The sequence below is a fragment of the Lagenorhynchus albirostris genome, chromosome 10, assembly GCF_949774975.1.
Source record: "Lagenorhynchus albirostris chromosome 10, mLagAlb1.1, whole genome shotgun sequence".
In the NCBI taxonomy this organism is placed as follows: domain Eukaryota; kingdom Metazoa; phylum Chordata; class Mammalia; order Artiodactyla; family Delphinidae; genus Lagenorhynchus; species Lagenorhynchus albirostris.
Window position 1 is genome coordinate 76,337,886 of NC_083104.1, and position 15,218 is coordinate 76,353,103.

Genomic DNA, 15,218 nt, shown 5'->3' on the forward strand with positions numbered 1-15,218 from the left:
CTGTGTTTCAGAGGACATATGGTACATTTCCCTGGAAATGAGAATTGTTCTAGGATTTGTATTATTTTTGAATGGAATTTAGAATTTTAATGTGAGCCTTCCTCAATTTAATCCATTGTACAGTTGACTTTCTATCCCACTGTGACTTTTTGAACAAAAAAAGTCTCCATCTAAGACGCTGGCATTCAGAGTCATCAAATGTTAATGTCATTTTGCAAAGTCACAAAACAAACATTTTGTAAATTTCATCCTTCCAGAGATTTCTGACTAAATCTGAAGATGAAAATGCCTTCTTCAAGAGTATTTGCCTTCCTGCAAATACTAAGTGTTGTCATTTAAAACATTATTTCATCAACATTGAAAGTCAATTTTTCTAAAACCCTTAGACTAAGTAAAATTACCAAGTGCTTTCACTCTAATTCTGTGAGGGAAATTAAATAAATTCCAAGCAGTCATTTTGAGTTCTCTAATTTCATGTTTTGTTTTGGAATTTATGGATCAGTTGGCAATCAACTCATAGGAAACAAAACAATTTTCTTTGAAAATGCAAATTCCTGTATGCTGTAAGGTTGGGAGAGGTTAGTCCTATTAAAAAACGCAAGAAAAATTTCTAGCACATCATTATTATTTCTTACAGGACCTTCCTGGAATTTAATATTAGTTTGCTAATTCTGTGCACAGAGGAATGCCTATGGATTTGGAGTCAGGAGACATAATTTCAAATCACTGTTCATTACAACCTAATTTCATTCTATTCAGCAAGGTAATTAATCCATCTGAGCATCAAATCTTTTATCACAGAATGAGGATAATAATATAATGCTTACCTGACAGAGTCGTGGTAGAGATTAAAGGGGATAATGTATATGAAGATGTTTTTTGAATATGAAAATAAATCTGTACAGATGTTAACCACAAATAATAATTTCTCATACTTGATAGTATGCAATATCCTGTGAACCATGTGTCCTGGGAAATCAACCCAAATAATTCAATAGTCAAAGCGATTTCCCCAAAATTTATCTATAGATTCAAAGCAATCCCAATTAAAATCCCAGGAGCTTATTTTTTATAGAACTTGCTTAGCCTATTATAAAATTTATGTGAAAATTCAAATGACATAGCATATCCAAAACAATGAAGTTTGGGAACTTAATCTGATTTTAAGACTTATGGTAATCAGAATTGTGCAGTATTGGTGGAAGGATAAATTTATGGTCAGTGGAACAAATTATAATATCCTTAAATACAGCCACTCACATAGTTGATTGATTTTTGACAAAGATGCTAAGGTAACTCAATAAAGAAAAGAAAGGCATTTCAACAAATAGTGCTGGATTAATTAGATATGTATACGGAAAGAATGAATGCCATTCCTTATATAACATTATACACAAAAAATTATTTTAAATGGACATAGTCATAAGCATAAAAGCGAAAGCTATAAAACTTCCAAAAGGATGCACTGGGAAAAATAATGAATGAGAAAATGAATAAACAAGCTGATATATTCAGAAATATAATATTATTCAGTAATAAAAAATTAATTGTGCAGCATGAATAAATTCAAAAATATTATACTGACAAAAAGAAGTCAGACATAAAAACACAACTACTGAGCCCATCTGTGTGAAAGTTTAGAACAAATTATAGTGGCAGAAAGCAGAACAGTTGTTCCCCAGGGCCAGGAGTCAGTGTTGCCATTGATTTCAAATGGGCTTAAAGAAGCTTTCTGTTGAGAAAAAAATGGTTTATCTTTTTTTTTTTTTTTTTGCGGTACGCGGGCCTCTCACTGCTGTGGCCTCTCCGGTTGCGGAGCACAGGCTCCGGACGCACAGGCTCAGCAGCCATGGCTCACAGGGCCAGCCGCTCCGTGGCATGTGGGATCCTCCCGGACCGGGGCACGAACCTGCGTCCCCTGCATCGGCAGGCGGACTCTCAACCACTGCGCCATGAGGGAGGCCCCTGGTTTATCTTTTAGTAGGGGTTGCCAAAACTCTTGAAAGTGGACATTTTAAATGGATGCATTTATTATACGTAAATTATGTCTTAATGTTGATTTAATAATAAGGAAGAAACATGTTAGGTAATGTTTGAGGTGTTTCTTCATAGTCTATCTTAAAGTGAAAGAAAGTGGAAAACAGTGAGTGAAACTATGCATACAAAACTAAATAAATATCTAGAGCTGGTTTAATCCCTATCTTTGGAGCATTTGTAACATGCTTCAGTTGAAATATATACTTTTTCAGCTGCCTCTACTCATTCATGCAATTCTCATTGTTGGATCATACCATTCTAATAATTTCTTATGGAGTCTTTCTCAGTCAGATGAAACTCTTTGTTTTTATGTCATCTTTTATCAACTGACTTTTTTTTTTAGTTTTTAGTGAAATATACCAACTGACTTTTTAGTCCATCAGATACATGTGTAATATTTCCAGTTTGCTCTTTCTGTGAACATCAAAACTCCATATGTGACCCAGAAATCCCACTACTGGGCATATACCCAGCGAAAACCGTAATTCAAAAAGACACGTGCACCCCAATGTTCATTGCAGCACTACTTACAATAGCCAGGTCATGAAAGCAACCTAAATGCCCATCGACAGACGAATGGATAAAGAAGATGTGGTACATATATACAATGGAATATTACTCAGCCATTAAAAGGAATGAAATTGGGTCATTTGTAGAGATGTGGATGGACCTAGAGACTGTCATACAGAGTGAAGTAAGTCAGAAAGAGAAGAACAAATATCATATATTAACACATATATGTGGAATCTAGAAAAATGGTACAGATGAACCAGTTTGCAAGGCAGAAATAGAGACAGATGTAGAGAACGAAAGTATGGACACAAAGTGGGGAAAGCAGGGTGGTGGTAGTGGTGGGATTAACTGGGAGATTGGGATTGACATGGATACACTGATATGTATAAAATAGATAACTAATAAGAACCTGCTGTATAAAAAAATAAATTAATAAACTCCATATGCCTTTATGATCAATAATAACTATTATCCGTATTAATATTATTTTATAGTTTATTAAATAGTTTAGTTTATTCCAAAAACATTAAATTTAAAAGAATGTATATTCTACTAATACAGAAGAAAAAATATATTCCTTATTTTTTTTTTTTTTTTTTTTTGCGGTACGCAGGCCTCTCACTGTTGCGGCCTCTCCCGTTGCGGAGCACAGGCTCCGGACGCGCAGGCTCAGCGGCCATGGCTCACGGGCCACCCGCTCTGCGATATGTGGGATTTTCCCGAACCGGGGCACGAACCCGTGTCCCCTGCATTGGTAGGCGGACTCTCAACCACTGCGCCACCAGGGAAGCCCTATTCCTTATTTTTATGGGAGGAAATGTTTTTTGATACATTTAAAATTTCAAGGAAAACAGTGTTTCTGACCTGATACTGTTTAGGCCTTGGAAACAATCAAATATAAACTTATATCCTTTTAAGAGTATTAGGATCAGAGACAATGTTTGCAAATAGTATCAAGTTCAAGCTCAATGTAATATTGATGAAATAGCTAATAAATGATGGTGAAAGTAGTATATATTTTTTAGTCCCTGGGCATTTCTGAATGCTGATTGGTCTCTTCCTGTTCTCTGAAGTCCTACGGTTTCATACTATGGTAAAATGTGTAAAGACATAGTATGTGGTAATTGGTAATTGCACTCATAGTGGAGAAAAAATCCTGAGACTGACTTTTTTTTTTTTTTTTTTCTGTTTTTGGTACGCGGGCCTCTCACTGTTGTGGCCTCTCCCGTTGTGGAGCACAGGCTCCGGACGCACAGGCTCAGCAGCCATGGCTCACGGGCCCAGCTGCTTCGCGGCATGTGGGAACTTCCCAGACCGGGGCACGAACCCGTGTTCCCTGCATCGGCAGGCGAACTCTCAACCACTGCGCCACCAGGGAAGCCCTGAGATTGACTTTTGATGGCTGCTTTTAAGAATGTATTATTTGATGAAAAGAAGATCCAATCTTTGAAACTTGTAGCAATATCCATCCAGTTTTTCTTCAAATAATGTATGTAGCCTTGTGAAAACAAAGCATTTGCATGTTTTAGTCTTATGTAAAACATTTTAACTTAAATAGAATACCAAGATGTATTAGGTGGATTATGAATGGATTCTCTGGGAGATTTTCTCATCCTCTGAGAATAGAACCAGAAAATATTTATGAATCATAAGTTTCTTTATAGAAGTGAGAATAACATTGCTATGAAGATGGAGGGAAAAGATTCTTAAACATATGAAGTAAACAGTATTAAATGCATCTCTAATATATTTGGTCTTAAGTCATGAAAAGACATTTGACAAATGAAAATATATTCTCAGCAGCTTGGTAGAATTCCACGTGAGTTATCAAAGCTTTTCGCTTTATGTTTTTGTACAAATTTGGGGACATTGTTGTCTTCCTGATGCATATGAGCCTGGGAAAATGACGCATATGGAGCCTGGGAAAATAAGTTTTTTTTTTTTTTTGGCTATAGCTGAGATGCTTTAAAAATGTTATAGCAGCAAAATGTCTGGAATGTAAAATTAAATGAGATTTTTGGTGACATAAAATTTATCATCATGGGCTTGATCATCAAGTTCTTGATTTCATTCCTATGCCTCAGCTCTCTCTCCTCTGTACCTAAGTTCCCACACGTAGAGCCTTCTCTGCGTTTAAACTTCTGAGAGAGTGTTTACAGAGAATGGAAGGGAGGATGTTACTTGTCTATTCGTAAGAGTGGGTGGGAATTTGAGACTCTCATAGCTTTCTAACCACTTGATCAGATAATCCTGTTTATGTCTCCATTCAGGACATCTGGTGTCCCCGCATCTTGTCTCTCTGGGGTCCTTTGGGAATGGGGGTTACAGAATCATGACTACTTTTAGTCTATTCCTCTGTGCTGCTTGAGATTTTTTTTTCTTTATATATTCTGCCTAGTTGTTTATCATTCCTACAACCACTTTTAGGAGTTAAGAATACTTTCTACCTTCACTGAAGATCACAGCTTCTGTTAGGAAACTTTCTTCTTACTGGTATTCTTTCCAGATTCCATTAATTTCTCCTCTTTTTTCCCTCTTAGCCTAGAGGTGGTAGCTGCCTGCTGTTACTAACCCAAGGGTCTTACACGATTCTTTGCTGGTTTTTCCTAAACCTATGTATCAACAGTCCTTCTATCAAACTCACCTCAATTTCACCTTTGAGTTTGTCATGCTTTTAATTAGACCCCAAATAAAAACAAGCACTTAATCTGTGATATATTAGGTGCAATATATGTAATTTCACAAGATTTTATAAAAAACTGACCTGTTAAGATCTATGACTGCCTGAATGAATCTACAAGAAGCTACATTTAAATAGCACTGATAGGGTTTTCAGAGAATTACAGTGAATTCACTCTGGTGCTTATTCAAAAGTTCCTAAGTTATCAGGAGCTAGGAAGGTTACAGACATGGTTTATTTGTCTCCAAGATCCTTTTGATGAATTACCTCCCTATTTGTACCCAGTTCTGCTTTGTGGGCTGTCCAAGGTGCTGTCCAAGGTGCTGAGCGCTCACAAAGACCAGGAGCTCGACTGGACCACATTCCACCCAGAGTCTAACAATTCCTAATTACCTACTGATAATATGCAAATTAATAAAAGTTATTGCACACCACCAAAAAAGACAAAGACATTCAGTGTTTTTGAAATAAAAAGATATGTGTCCTTCCTACCATGAAAAATCTGAAAATATTTCTAGCACGTTTCATATAGTAGGTTATCATTATGGAACTGGTAAATTTTGACAATGCTCAGCAATTAATTTAAGAACTATGTTGTGAGGTCTGACAATACATGTCAGCCTGTAACAAGTATTAAAAGTTGTGCTGGGTTTCCCTGGTGGTGCAGTGGTTGAGAGTCTGCCTGCTGATGCAGGGGACACGGGTTCGTGCCCTGGTCCGGGAAGATCCCACATGCCGCGGAGCGGCTGGGCCCGTGAGCCATGGCCGCTGAGCCTGCACGTCCGGAGCCTGTGCTCCGCAACGGGAGAGGCCACAACAGTGAGAGGCCGGCGTACCGCAAAAAAAAAAAAAAGAAGAAGAAAAATGTGCTTCATAACACGTCACCATCATAAAATTTCAGTTCTTTTAATAGCCATAACTATGATCAGTCCAATTCCAACCAATGAACAAAATCAGGTTAATAACTTACTTGGAATATGTTTTTCTAAAAAATCCTACAACTTCTGTATATATTTAAGAAACTATCCCCCAAAGTATATTATTATTATTATTATGCATGTTTTAATTTTATTCTTTCAATCAGACCTTAATTCTTTCAATCAGAGTTTTAATCCACTGTCTCAGAATTATCTCCAGAACTTATACAATGAATCGAATGTATGTAGGGCAACTTCTTTCCAAAGGACAGCAAGTGCTGTCAGATCAACACAATAAAGTTGCTGACTCCTCATAAATTTGGACAACATATCTATTGATGGAAATTCTGCATATCCATCCAGCTTCCCTAAATTGCTGTCTAATCTGTTCCCTTTATATTCAAAAACAAATCAAATAGTAATGATAATAATAAGACTATAGTAATTTCTATGATTTTCTTTGATACCAAGTCCTAAAAAACAAAGACAACTATTGGAAAGATGTGAAATTTTTGCTTGTGCCTTTCAGTTCTTCTTATGAAATTCTGATAGATATTCTGCATAAGAAATATGCTAACTGATCATTAGGAAATTGATATTTTAATAGGCTACATAACATTTATTTTTAACTACTTTATTGTTTTTAGATCAATATAGAATTGACCATTTTTTTCCAGATTATATGAAATGATCCCTATTCATTTTCCCCCATCTACATAATAAAGAAAAATATTGTGCTATATGCTTTGAGAAATTTTTCCAAATGTCTTTTATATTTTCTTTGTGGCTGGGTACAAATTGCAGTTGAAAATAAAGAAAACATTTACTTGGCATTCAGGAAAGATAAGGGATAATTCCAGACATAAGCATCTTCTTGTCAATATTCTGTAAATGCACTCTGGCGTGTTCATTACCCAGTAATTGTTATTTCTGTTTCTATCAGCATGTATTCCATCAGAATGCACCTACTTTCCAAAATATAGTTCTTTCTCTATGCAATCACATGGTGATTTTTCAGTGTTTTAGTATGATCATGGTAGGCCAGGTATTAGACAATTAGATAAATGTCATTTTATTTACAAAGGAAATGAAATATATTTTGGAACTAAGCAGAGGCTGGGATGGGCCCCACCTCTTTCTCATCCATTCCAAAGAACCAAGGGGGCAGAGCCAGCTCTGGGCTGCAGGAACTTTTAGAGTTTTTACAACGAACACTTTCAGATAGTGAAAGAACTAGGACTCATGTCTAGACATTTTTGGACTTTTCCTTTAACATAAAATACACACTAGATGAAACTTTCTGACCAGTTTGAATCTAATTAACTTTTTCATGCCAATTAAGAAATTTACATAAAGGAGACATTTTGTTTCTTAATAGTTTCTAAAGTACTTGTTCAGAAAGACAGTATTTGGCTTATTCCGCTGTCTGGATTGGTAAAGAGAGGTTCCAGAGATAGGCAGGCATATAGAGTTGTGTTGTCTAAAGGAAGAGATTTAGATACATTTTTTATTAATTAAATTGGAGTATAAAAGCATTCTTAGTAATTGCAGGTGTGTAAAATGCTATTATAGTTAGTGGGAGCTACATATTGTAATCTAAAATGAGACTTATATGTGAAAAGGGACAATGAAATATAGATATATCACTTTATTCCCTGACACACTGGTCTATTATATTGATGGTCTTATAAAAATATTTCCATGTAAAAATAATATAAAGAATAAAATTATTTCCTAAAAATTAAAGTATATCCATGTACACCAAAGCAAAAAACTTCTTCATATTTATCATTTGAACATTACATAATAAGCAGGATATTTTTTGATTCAGGGTTATGTACATTAATCAGATTCTTAACCATACCTATTTTACAACACTTTTGAATGCAGCTTTAAAAAGTATGTCTTGGGGCTTCCCTGGTGGCGCAGTGGTTGGGGGTCTGCCTGCTGGTGTGGGGGGGCGCGGGTTCATGCCCTGGTCCGGGAGGATCCCGCATGCCGCGGAGCGGCCGGGCCCGTGGGCCATGGCCGCTGGGCCTGCGCGTCCGGAGCCTGTGCTCCGCGGCGGGAGAGGCCGCAGCGGTGGGAGGCCCGCGTACCGCAAAAAAAAAAAAAAAAAAAAAAAAAGTATGTCTTCATTTGATAATATCTTATAAAACATTGACTAAAATTACTTTCAAAGTTGTTATTCTATGTTTAATAAATTAGAAATTATTGAAAACTTCATTAGCTCTTCTCTATATATACCATATTTTTGAGTAAATACTTTCTCTACAAGTGCTGAGGTTCTTGATAAGTTCAAAATATTCTTGTAAGTGGAAGATATTCTTAATTACATTTTTGTGCACTGAAGTGTGCAAATATTTCAGCCTAGATACTTTTATATTTTCTCAAATCCACTTGGCGTACCTACTTATGAAAATACTTTTATAACCAAAACTTGTTAAATAGGTTGATTCTACTAATGATTTTTTGCAATGGTTTGCGTTATTTAGAGGCTGCAAAAATTATAGACCTTTGATTTTATTCTACTCAAAAATTATAAATTTATCTAAATAAAAATATGAGCTCAATCAAAAGATTATTTCTAAGCTCCCCAAGTACAATTAACAAATTATAATATTAAATTTTGTACACATCTTGATCTTTCACCACTCATTTTTCTGTTTCTAACTTTCATTTGAAGTTCAAAATCTTCCTCTTTGCAATTTTTGTTTCTCGAAAATTGTGAAGGCACTCTTCAAAAAGTTTTTGAATAACAATTTCCAACACCTTTAGGGTAAATGAAACCAAAATTTAACAAATGTTGATGAGAATGTGGAGAACAGGGAACCCTAGTACACTGCTGGTGGGAATGCAAATTGGTGCAGCCACTACGGAAAACAGCATGGAGGCTCATCAAAAACCTAAAACCAGGGGCTTCCCTGGTGGCGCAGTGGTTGAGAGTCTGCCTGCCGATGCAGGGGACTCGGGTTCGTGCCTCAGTCCGGGAAGATCCTACGTGCCGCGGAGCGGCTGGGCCCATGAGCCGTGGACGATGAGCCTGCGTGTCCGGAGCCTGTGCTCCGCAACGGGAGAGGCCACAACAGTGAGAGGCCTGCGTACCGCAAAAAAAAAAAAAAAAAAACCTAAACTAAAACTAGAAATACCATATTATCCAGCAATTCCACTCCTGACTATGTATATCAAAAGAAAATGAAAACACTAATTCTAAAAGATACATGCACCTCAATGTTCATAGCAGCAGTATTTACAATAGCCAAGATATGAATGCCACCTAAGTGTCCATCAACAGATGAATAGATAAAGAAGATATGGTGGAGAGAGACCTTCAGGATGGTGGAAGACTAAGACGTGGAGATCACCTTCCTCTCCACAAAATACATCAGAAATACATCTACACGTGGAACAACTCCTACAGAACACCTACTGAATGTTGGCAAAAGACCTCAGACTTCCCAAAAGGCAAGAAACTCCCCCACGTACCTGGGTAGGGCAAAAGAAAAAAGAAAAAACAGAGGCAAAAGAATAGGGACGGGACCTGCACCTCTGTGAGGGAGCTGTGAAGGAGGAAAAGTTTCCACACACTAGGAAGCCCCTTCACTGGCGGAGACAGGGGATGGAGGGAAGCTTCGGAGCCACGGAGGAAAGCGCAGCAACAGGGGTGCGGAGGGCAAAGCGGAGAGATTCCCGCACAGAGGGTCGGTGCCGACCAGCACTCACCAGCCCGAGAGGCTTGTCTGCTCACCCGTCGGGTCAGGCGGGGCTGGAAGCTGAGGCTCGGGATTCGGAGGTCAGACCCCAGGGAGGACTGGGGTTGGCTGTGTGAACACAGCCTGAAGGGGGCTAGTGCACCACAGCTAGCCGGGAAGGAGTCCGGGAAAAAGTCTTTACCTGCCTAAGAGGCAAGAGGTCATTGTTTCTGGGTACACGAGGAGAGGGGATTCAGAGCACCACCTAAATGAGCTCTAGAGACGGGCGTGAACCGCGGCTATCAGCACGGACCCCAGAGACGGGCATGAGATGCTAAAGCTGCTGCTGCAACCACCAAGAAGCCTGTGTGCGAGCACAGGTCACTATCCACACCCCGCTTCCCGGGAGCCTGTGCAGCCCGCCACTGCCAGGGTCCTGCGATCCAGGGACAACTTCCCCAGGAGAACACATGGTGTGCCTCAGGCTGGTGCAACGTCCTGCTGGCCTCTGCTGCCGCAGGCTCGCCCCGCATCCATACTCCTCCCTCCCCCCGGCCTGAATGAGCCAGAGCCCCCTAATCAGCTGCTCCTTTAACCCCCTCCTGTCTGAGCAAAGAACAGATGCCCTCAGGTGACCTACACTCAGAGGAGGGGCCAAATCCAAAGCTGAACCCCAGGAGCTGTGCGAACAAAGAAGAGAAAGGGAAATTTCTCCCAGCAGCCTCAGGAGCGGTGGATTAAATCTCCATAATCAACTTGATGTACCCTGCATCTGTGGAATACCTGAACAGACAACGAAACATCCCAAAATTGAGGTGGTGGACCTTGGGGGCAATGATATATATATATTTTTTCTTTTTCTCTTTTTGTGGGTGTGTATGTGTATGCTTCTTTTTGTGATTTTGTCTGTATAGCTTTGCTTTTACCATTTGTCTTAGGATTCTCTCTGGCCATTTTTCTTAATTTTTGTTTTTTTTTAAGTATAGTTTTCAGCACTTGTTATCACTGGTGGATTTGTTTTTTGGTTCGATTGCTCTTTCTTAATTACTTTTGAATTTTTTCTACTTTTAATAATTATTTTTTATTTTAATAACTTTTAAAATTTTTATTTTATTTATTTATTTTTTCTCCCTTTTCTTCTGAGCCGTGTGGCTGATAGGGTTTTGGTGCTCCAGCTGGGTGTCAGGCCTGTGCCTCTGAGGTGGGAAGCCAAATTCAAGACTTTTGTCCACCAGAGACCTCCTGGCTCCATGTAATATCAACCAGCAAAGCTCTCCCAGAGATCTCCATCTCAACGCCAAGACCCAGCTCCACTCAAGGACCAGCAAGATACAGTGCTGGAAACCCTATGCGAAACAACTAGCAAGACAGGAAAACAACCCCACCCATTAGCAGAGAGGCTGCCTAAAATCCTAATAAGGTCACAGACACCCCGAAACACACCACTGGACGCAGTCCTGCCTGCCAGAAAGACAAGACTCAGCCTCATCCACCAGAACACAGGTACTAGTCCCCTCCACCAGGAAGCCTACACAACCCACTGAACCACCCTTAGCCACTGGGGGCAGACACCAAAAACAATGGGAACTATGAACCCGCAGCCTGTGAAAAGGAGACCCCAAACACAGTAAGTAAAGCAAAATGATAAGACAGGGAAACACACAGATGAAGGAGCAACGTAAAAACCCACCAGACCAAACAAATGAAGAGGAAACAGGCAGTCTACCCTGAAAAAGAATTCAGAATAATGATACTAAAGATGATCCAAAATCTAGGAAATAGAATGGAGAAAATACAAGAAACGTTTAACAAGGACCCAGAAGAACTAAAGAGCAAACAAACAGTGACGAACAACAAAATAAATGAAATTAAAAATTCTCTAGAAGGAATCAATAGCAGAATAACTGAGGCAGAAGAATGGATAAGTGACCTGGAGGATAAAATAGTGGAAATAACTACCGCAAAGCAGAATAAAGAAAAAGGAATGAACAGAACTGAGGACAGTCTCAGAGACCTCTGGGACAGCATTAAGTGCATCAATATTTGAATTATAGGGGTCAGAGAAGATGAAGAGAAAAAGAAAAGGACTGAGAAAATATTTGAAGAGATTATAGTTGAAAACTTCCCCAATATGGGAAAGGAAATAGTCAATAAAGTCCAGGAAGTGCAGAGAGTCCCATACAGGATAAATCCAAGGAGAAGTATGCCAAGACACATATTAATCAAACTATCAAAAATTAAATACAGGGTTTCCCTGGTGGTGCAGTGGTTGAGAGTCCACCTGCGAATGCAGGGGACACGGGTTTGTGTCCCAGCCCGGGAAGATCCCACATGCTGCGGAGCGGCTGGGCCCATAAGCCATGGCCGCTGAGCCTGCGCATCTGGAGCCTGTGCTCCGCAACGGGAGAGGCCACAACAGTGAGAGGCCCGCGTACCGCAAAAAAAAAAAAAAAAAAAGAGGTAGAAGCTATCTTCCTGTCACAGACACTGCCTCCTGAAGACCTGGCAGTGGAGTGAGAAATAGCATAGGTATTAGGCAATAAAAAATAAATTTAAAAACCATATTTTCATCTGAAAAAAAGCCTGAGCCCTTAATTTTAACTTTAAAGAGCAACTTCTTTTTACAAAGTTTTCTTCTTCATTCACTAGAAGTTTACTGTGGCCCTACTATGTGTCAGATGCTGACTCAGATGCCAATAATATGGCACAGCCCTTACCCTCCAGGGATAATGGGAAAAGCACAAGGCCAGAGGGCATGTCAGTTAGGGGTTGTGTGATGAAGTAGTCTCTTTCTCTGATTCTAAATGCCTCACTCTTTTTTTTTTTTTTTTTTTTTTTTTGTGGTACCGGGCCTCTCACAGTTGTGGCCCGTCCCTTTGCAGAGCACAGGCTCCGGACGCGCAGGCTCAGCGGCCAGCCGCTCCGCGGCATGTGGGATCCTCCCGGACCGGGGCACGAACCCGTGTCCCCTGCATCCTGCATCGGCAGGCGGACTCTCAACCACTGCGCCACCAGGGAAGCCCCCTAAATGCCTCACTCTTAAAAGTGTAGATAGGAAAATGTAATTCCAGCTCTGGAGAATTGTTTCATTAAATCCACATAGGTTAGTGACTGTAAATACATAATTGGCCACAGAATTACACACACATATACATATCAAGACTAAGTTGCTTGGTCTTATTCCTCCCTACTCTGGTCTATAAAAGGAATAAAATATTTTATATATTACAATATTACTTAAACATAAATTTGGTAAAATTGAAAGATATTTAGTGCTTATTTCACGTCATGGTGTGATCTGTGTAAGACTATAGGACAAAAAAATATATTCCTGGGCTGTTAGAGTGAAATACATCATGGAGAGTAATTCCAACACCTCTCTTATTAGTTGTGTAACCATGGAAAGATCACTAAATCCTAGCTCTAAAATGAGATGAATGCTTATTTTAGAGGAGAGAGTAGTAATACAGTTTAAATGATATTATGGTGATAAATTCCCTGATATAAATCTGTTTGATGGTATATATTTGGGGCATATATTAAATGGTATATTAAACTATATAAAGACTACAAAATAGCATCATTAACAAGGATAAAACCAGGTCAGAGTATCCATGCATCTTATTTTGGCAATATGTTTTTGCTGCTGCTCTGGTCTGAAATGAACAAAGAATTAATGCATTTCTGAACTAACCTTGTCTTCTTCCAAGAGAGGGTAAGATTAAATCTCTGCTAACCTAGGTCTGACTTGGTAGACTCTGGCATTTTTTTCTTCTTCAAAGGAAGCATGTTTTAGTAAAGCATGTTGAAATCAATAGTTTTTTCCTCGGGATATAGAAAAAGAATAAATGAAAGAAAACCAAAAAAAAAAAAAGAAAGAAAACTAAAATGGCAAGAATTAACATAACTAAGAGTCTATAAACTATGTCTTGACTAGATGGTCATTTATCATATGTGAGTTATTGTCTATGATGGTTTCAGTTATATAATCTTTAGAGTTTGGAATCGGCTCTCATTTAAACAAAAACTAATTTTAAACATTATCCAGTGATACAGGAGAAAGAAATTAGTCCAGAAAAAGCAAAAGGCATGATTCATCCAACCACAAGTGATTCTCTGATGTGCTCCCCATAGTTGAGCATATTAACATTGATCCAAATGCATTTAATCAGAGTTCAGCAATGCCAGCAATCCAATTAAGCTCAGGATTCTATAAAAGCTAAATTTTATTAATTAAATGACATTTAAAGTTACTTTATTTTGTTCTTGACTTCCTTTTTAAGGAAGAACACATTGCAAACTTGGAGGTTTTCCAATAATTCAAAATATTCAGTGTCAAATGAGTTGTTACCCCCTGATAAAAAACTGAAAATTGAGTACAGTATAACATTTTAGAACATACTTCAAAATAAATACTACGTATATTTTGCTCTAAAGAATCAATTAAAATTAGATGCTTTTTAAATTATTATACCATAAGCCTGTTTAATGTAAAAAAATACATTCTAAGGTTTAGAAATTATATTTAATCTTTTACCTTCTATTTTAAATGAGTTACAGCTTATAATATAATAATGTAGAATAATTTGTATTATAAACAAGTGATACATACATATATTATTTCATATTCTATTTCATGTATATATATATTTTCTTTCCTTTTCTTTTTTTTTTTGCAGTACGCTGGCCTCTCACTTCTGTGGCCTCTCCTGTTGCAGAGCACAGGCTCCGGACGCGCAGGCTCATCAGCCATGGCTCACGGGCCCAGCTGCTCCGTGGCATGTGGGATCTTTCCAAACCGGGGCACGAACCTGCGTCCCCTGCATTGGCAGGCGGACTCTCAACCACTGAGCCACCAGGGAAGCCCCTATTTTATATTTTAAGATACGCATAACAAAATCAAACTTCCTACCTTTGCAAGTAGTTTCAAAACTTAAAGGAAATGGATACAGGAGAGCCCTATTGTGAAAATTTTCTAATGAGTAATCCTGATCCTTTGGGGATTCTAATAAACGAACAGTCCCAATAAGATGGGGATCTAAAATTATTTATGTTGCTGAGGTCATCAAAACAAATAGTGATATTAAACTCAGAAAATGTGTTAATTATTTTGGCAGATTTTTGACACCTGACTCCCAGCTCCATGGCTACTTGAATATTTTCAGGACTAGGACAGCAACGTGCAGAGGAGGCATCTACCTCAGCCTCTACCTCAGCCCTCATGGGGGTGGCGGACTGTTTTTGCTGATTTGCAAGTGATGTGCACAAGCATAAATTCATTCCCCACCTCTTTCCAAAAAGTACCATTTCAAATAGTCTCGTTTTCTTTCTTAGAATACACGTTTGTCACTGTAAATTTACAACCTGTCTTATTAAATA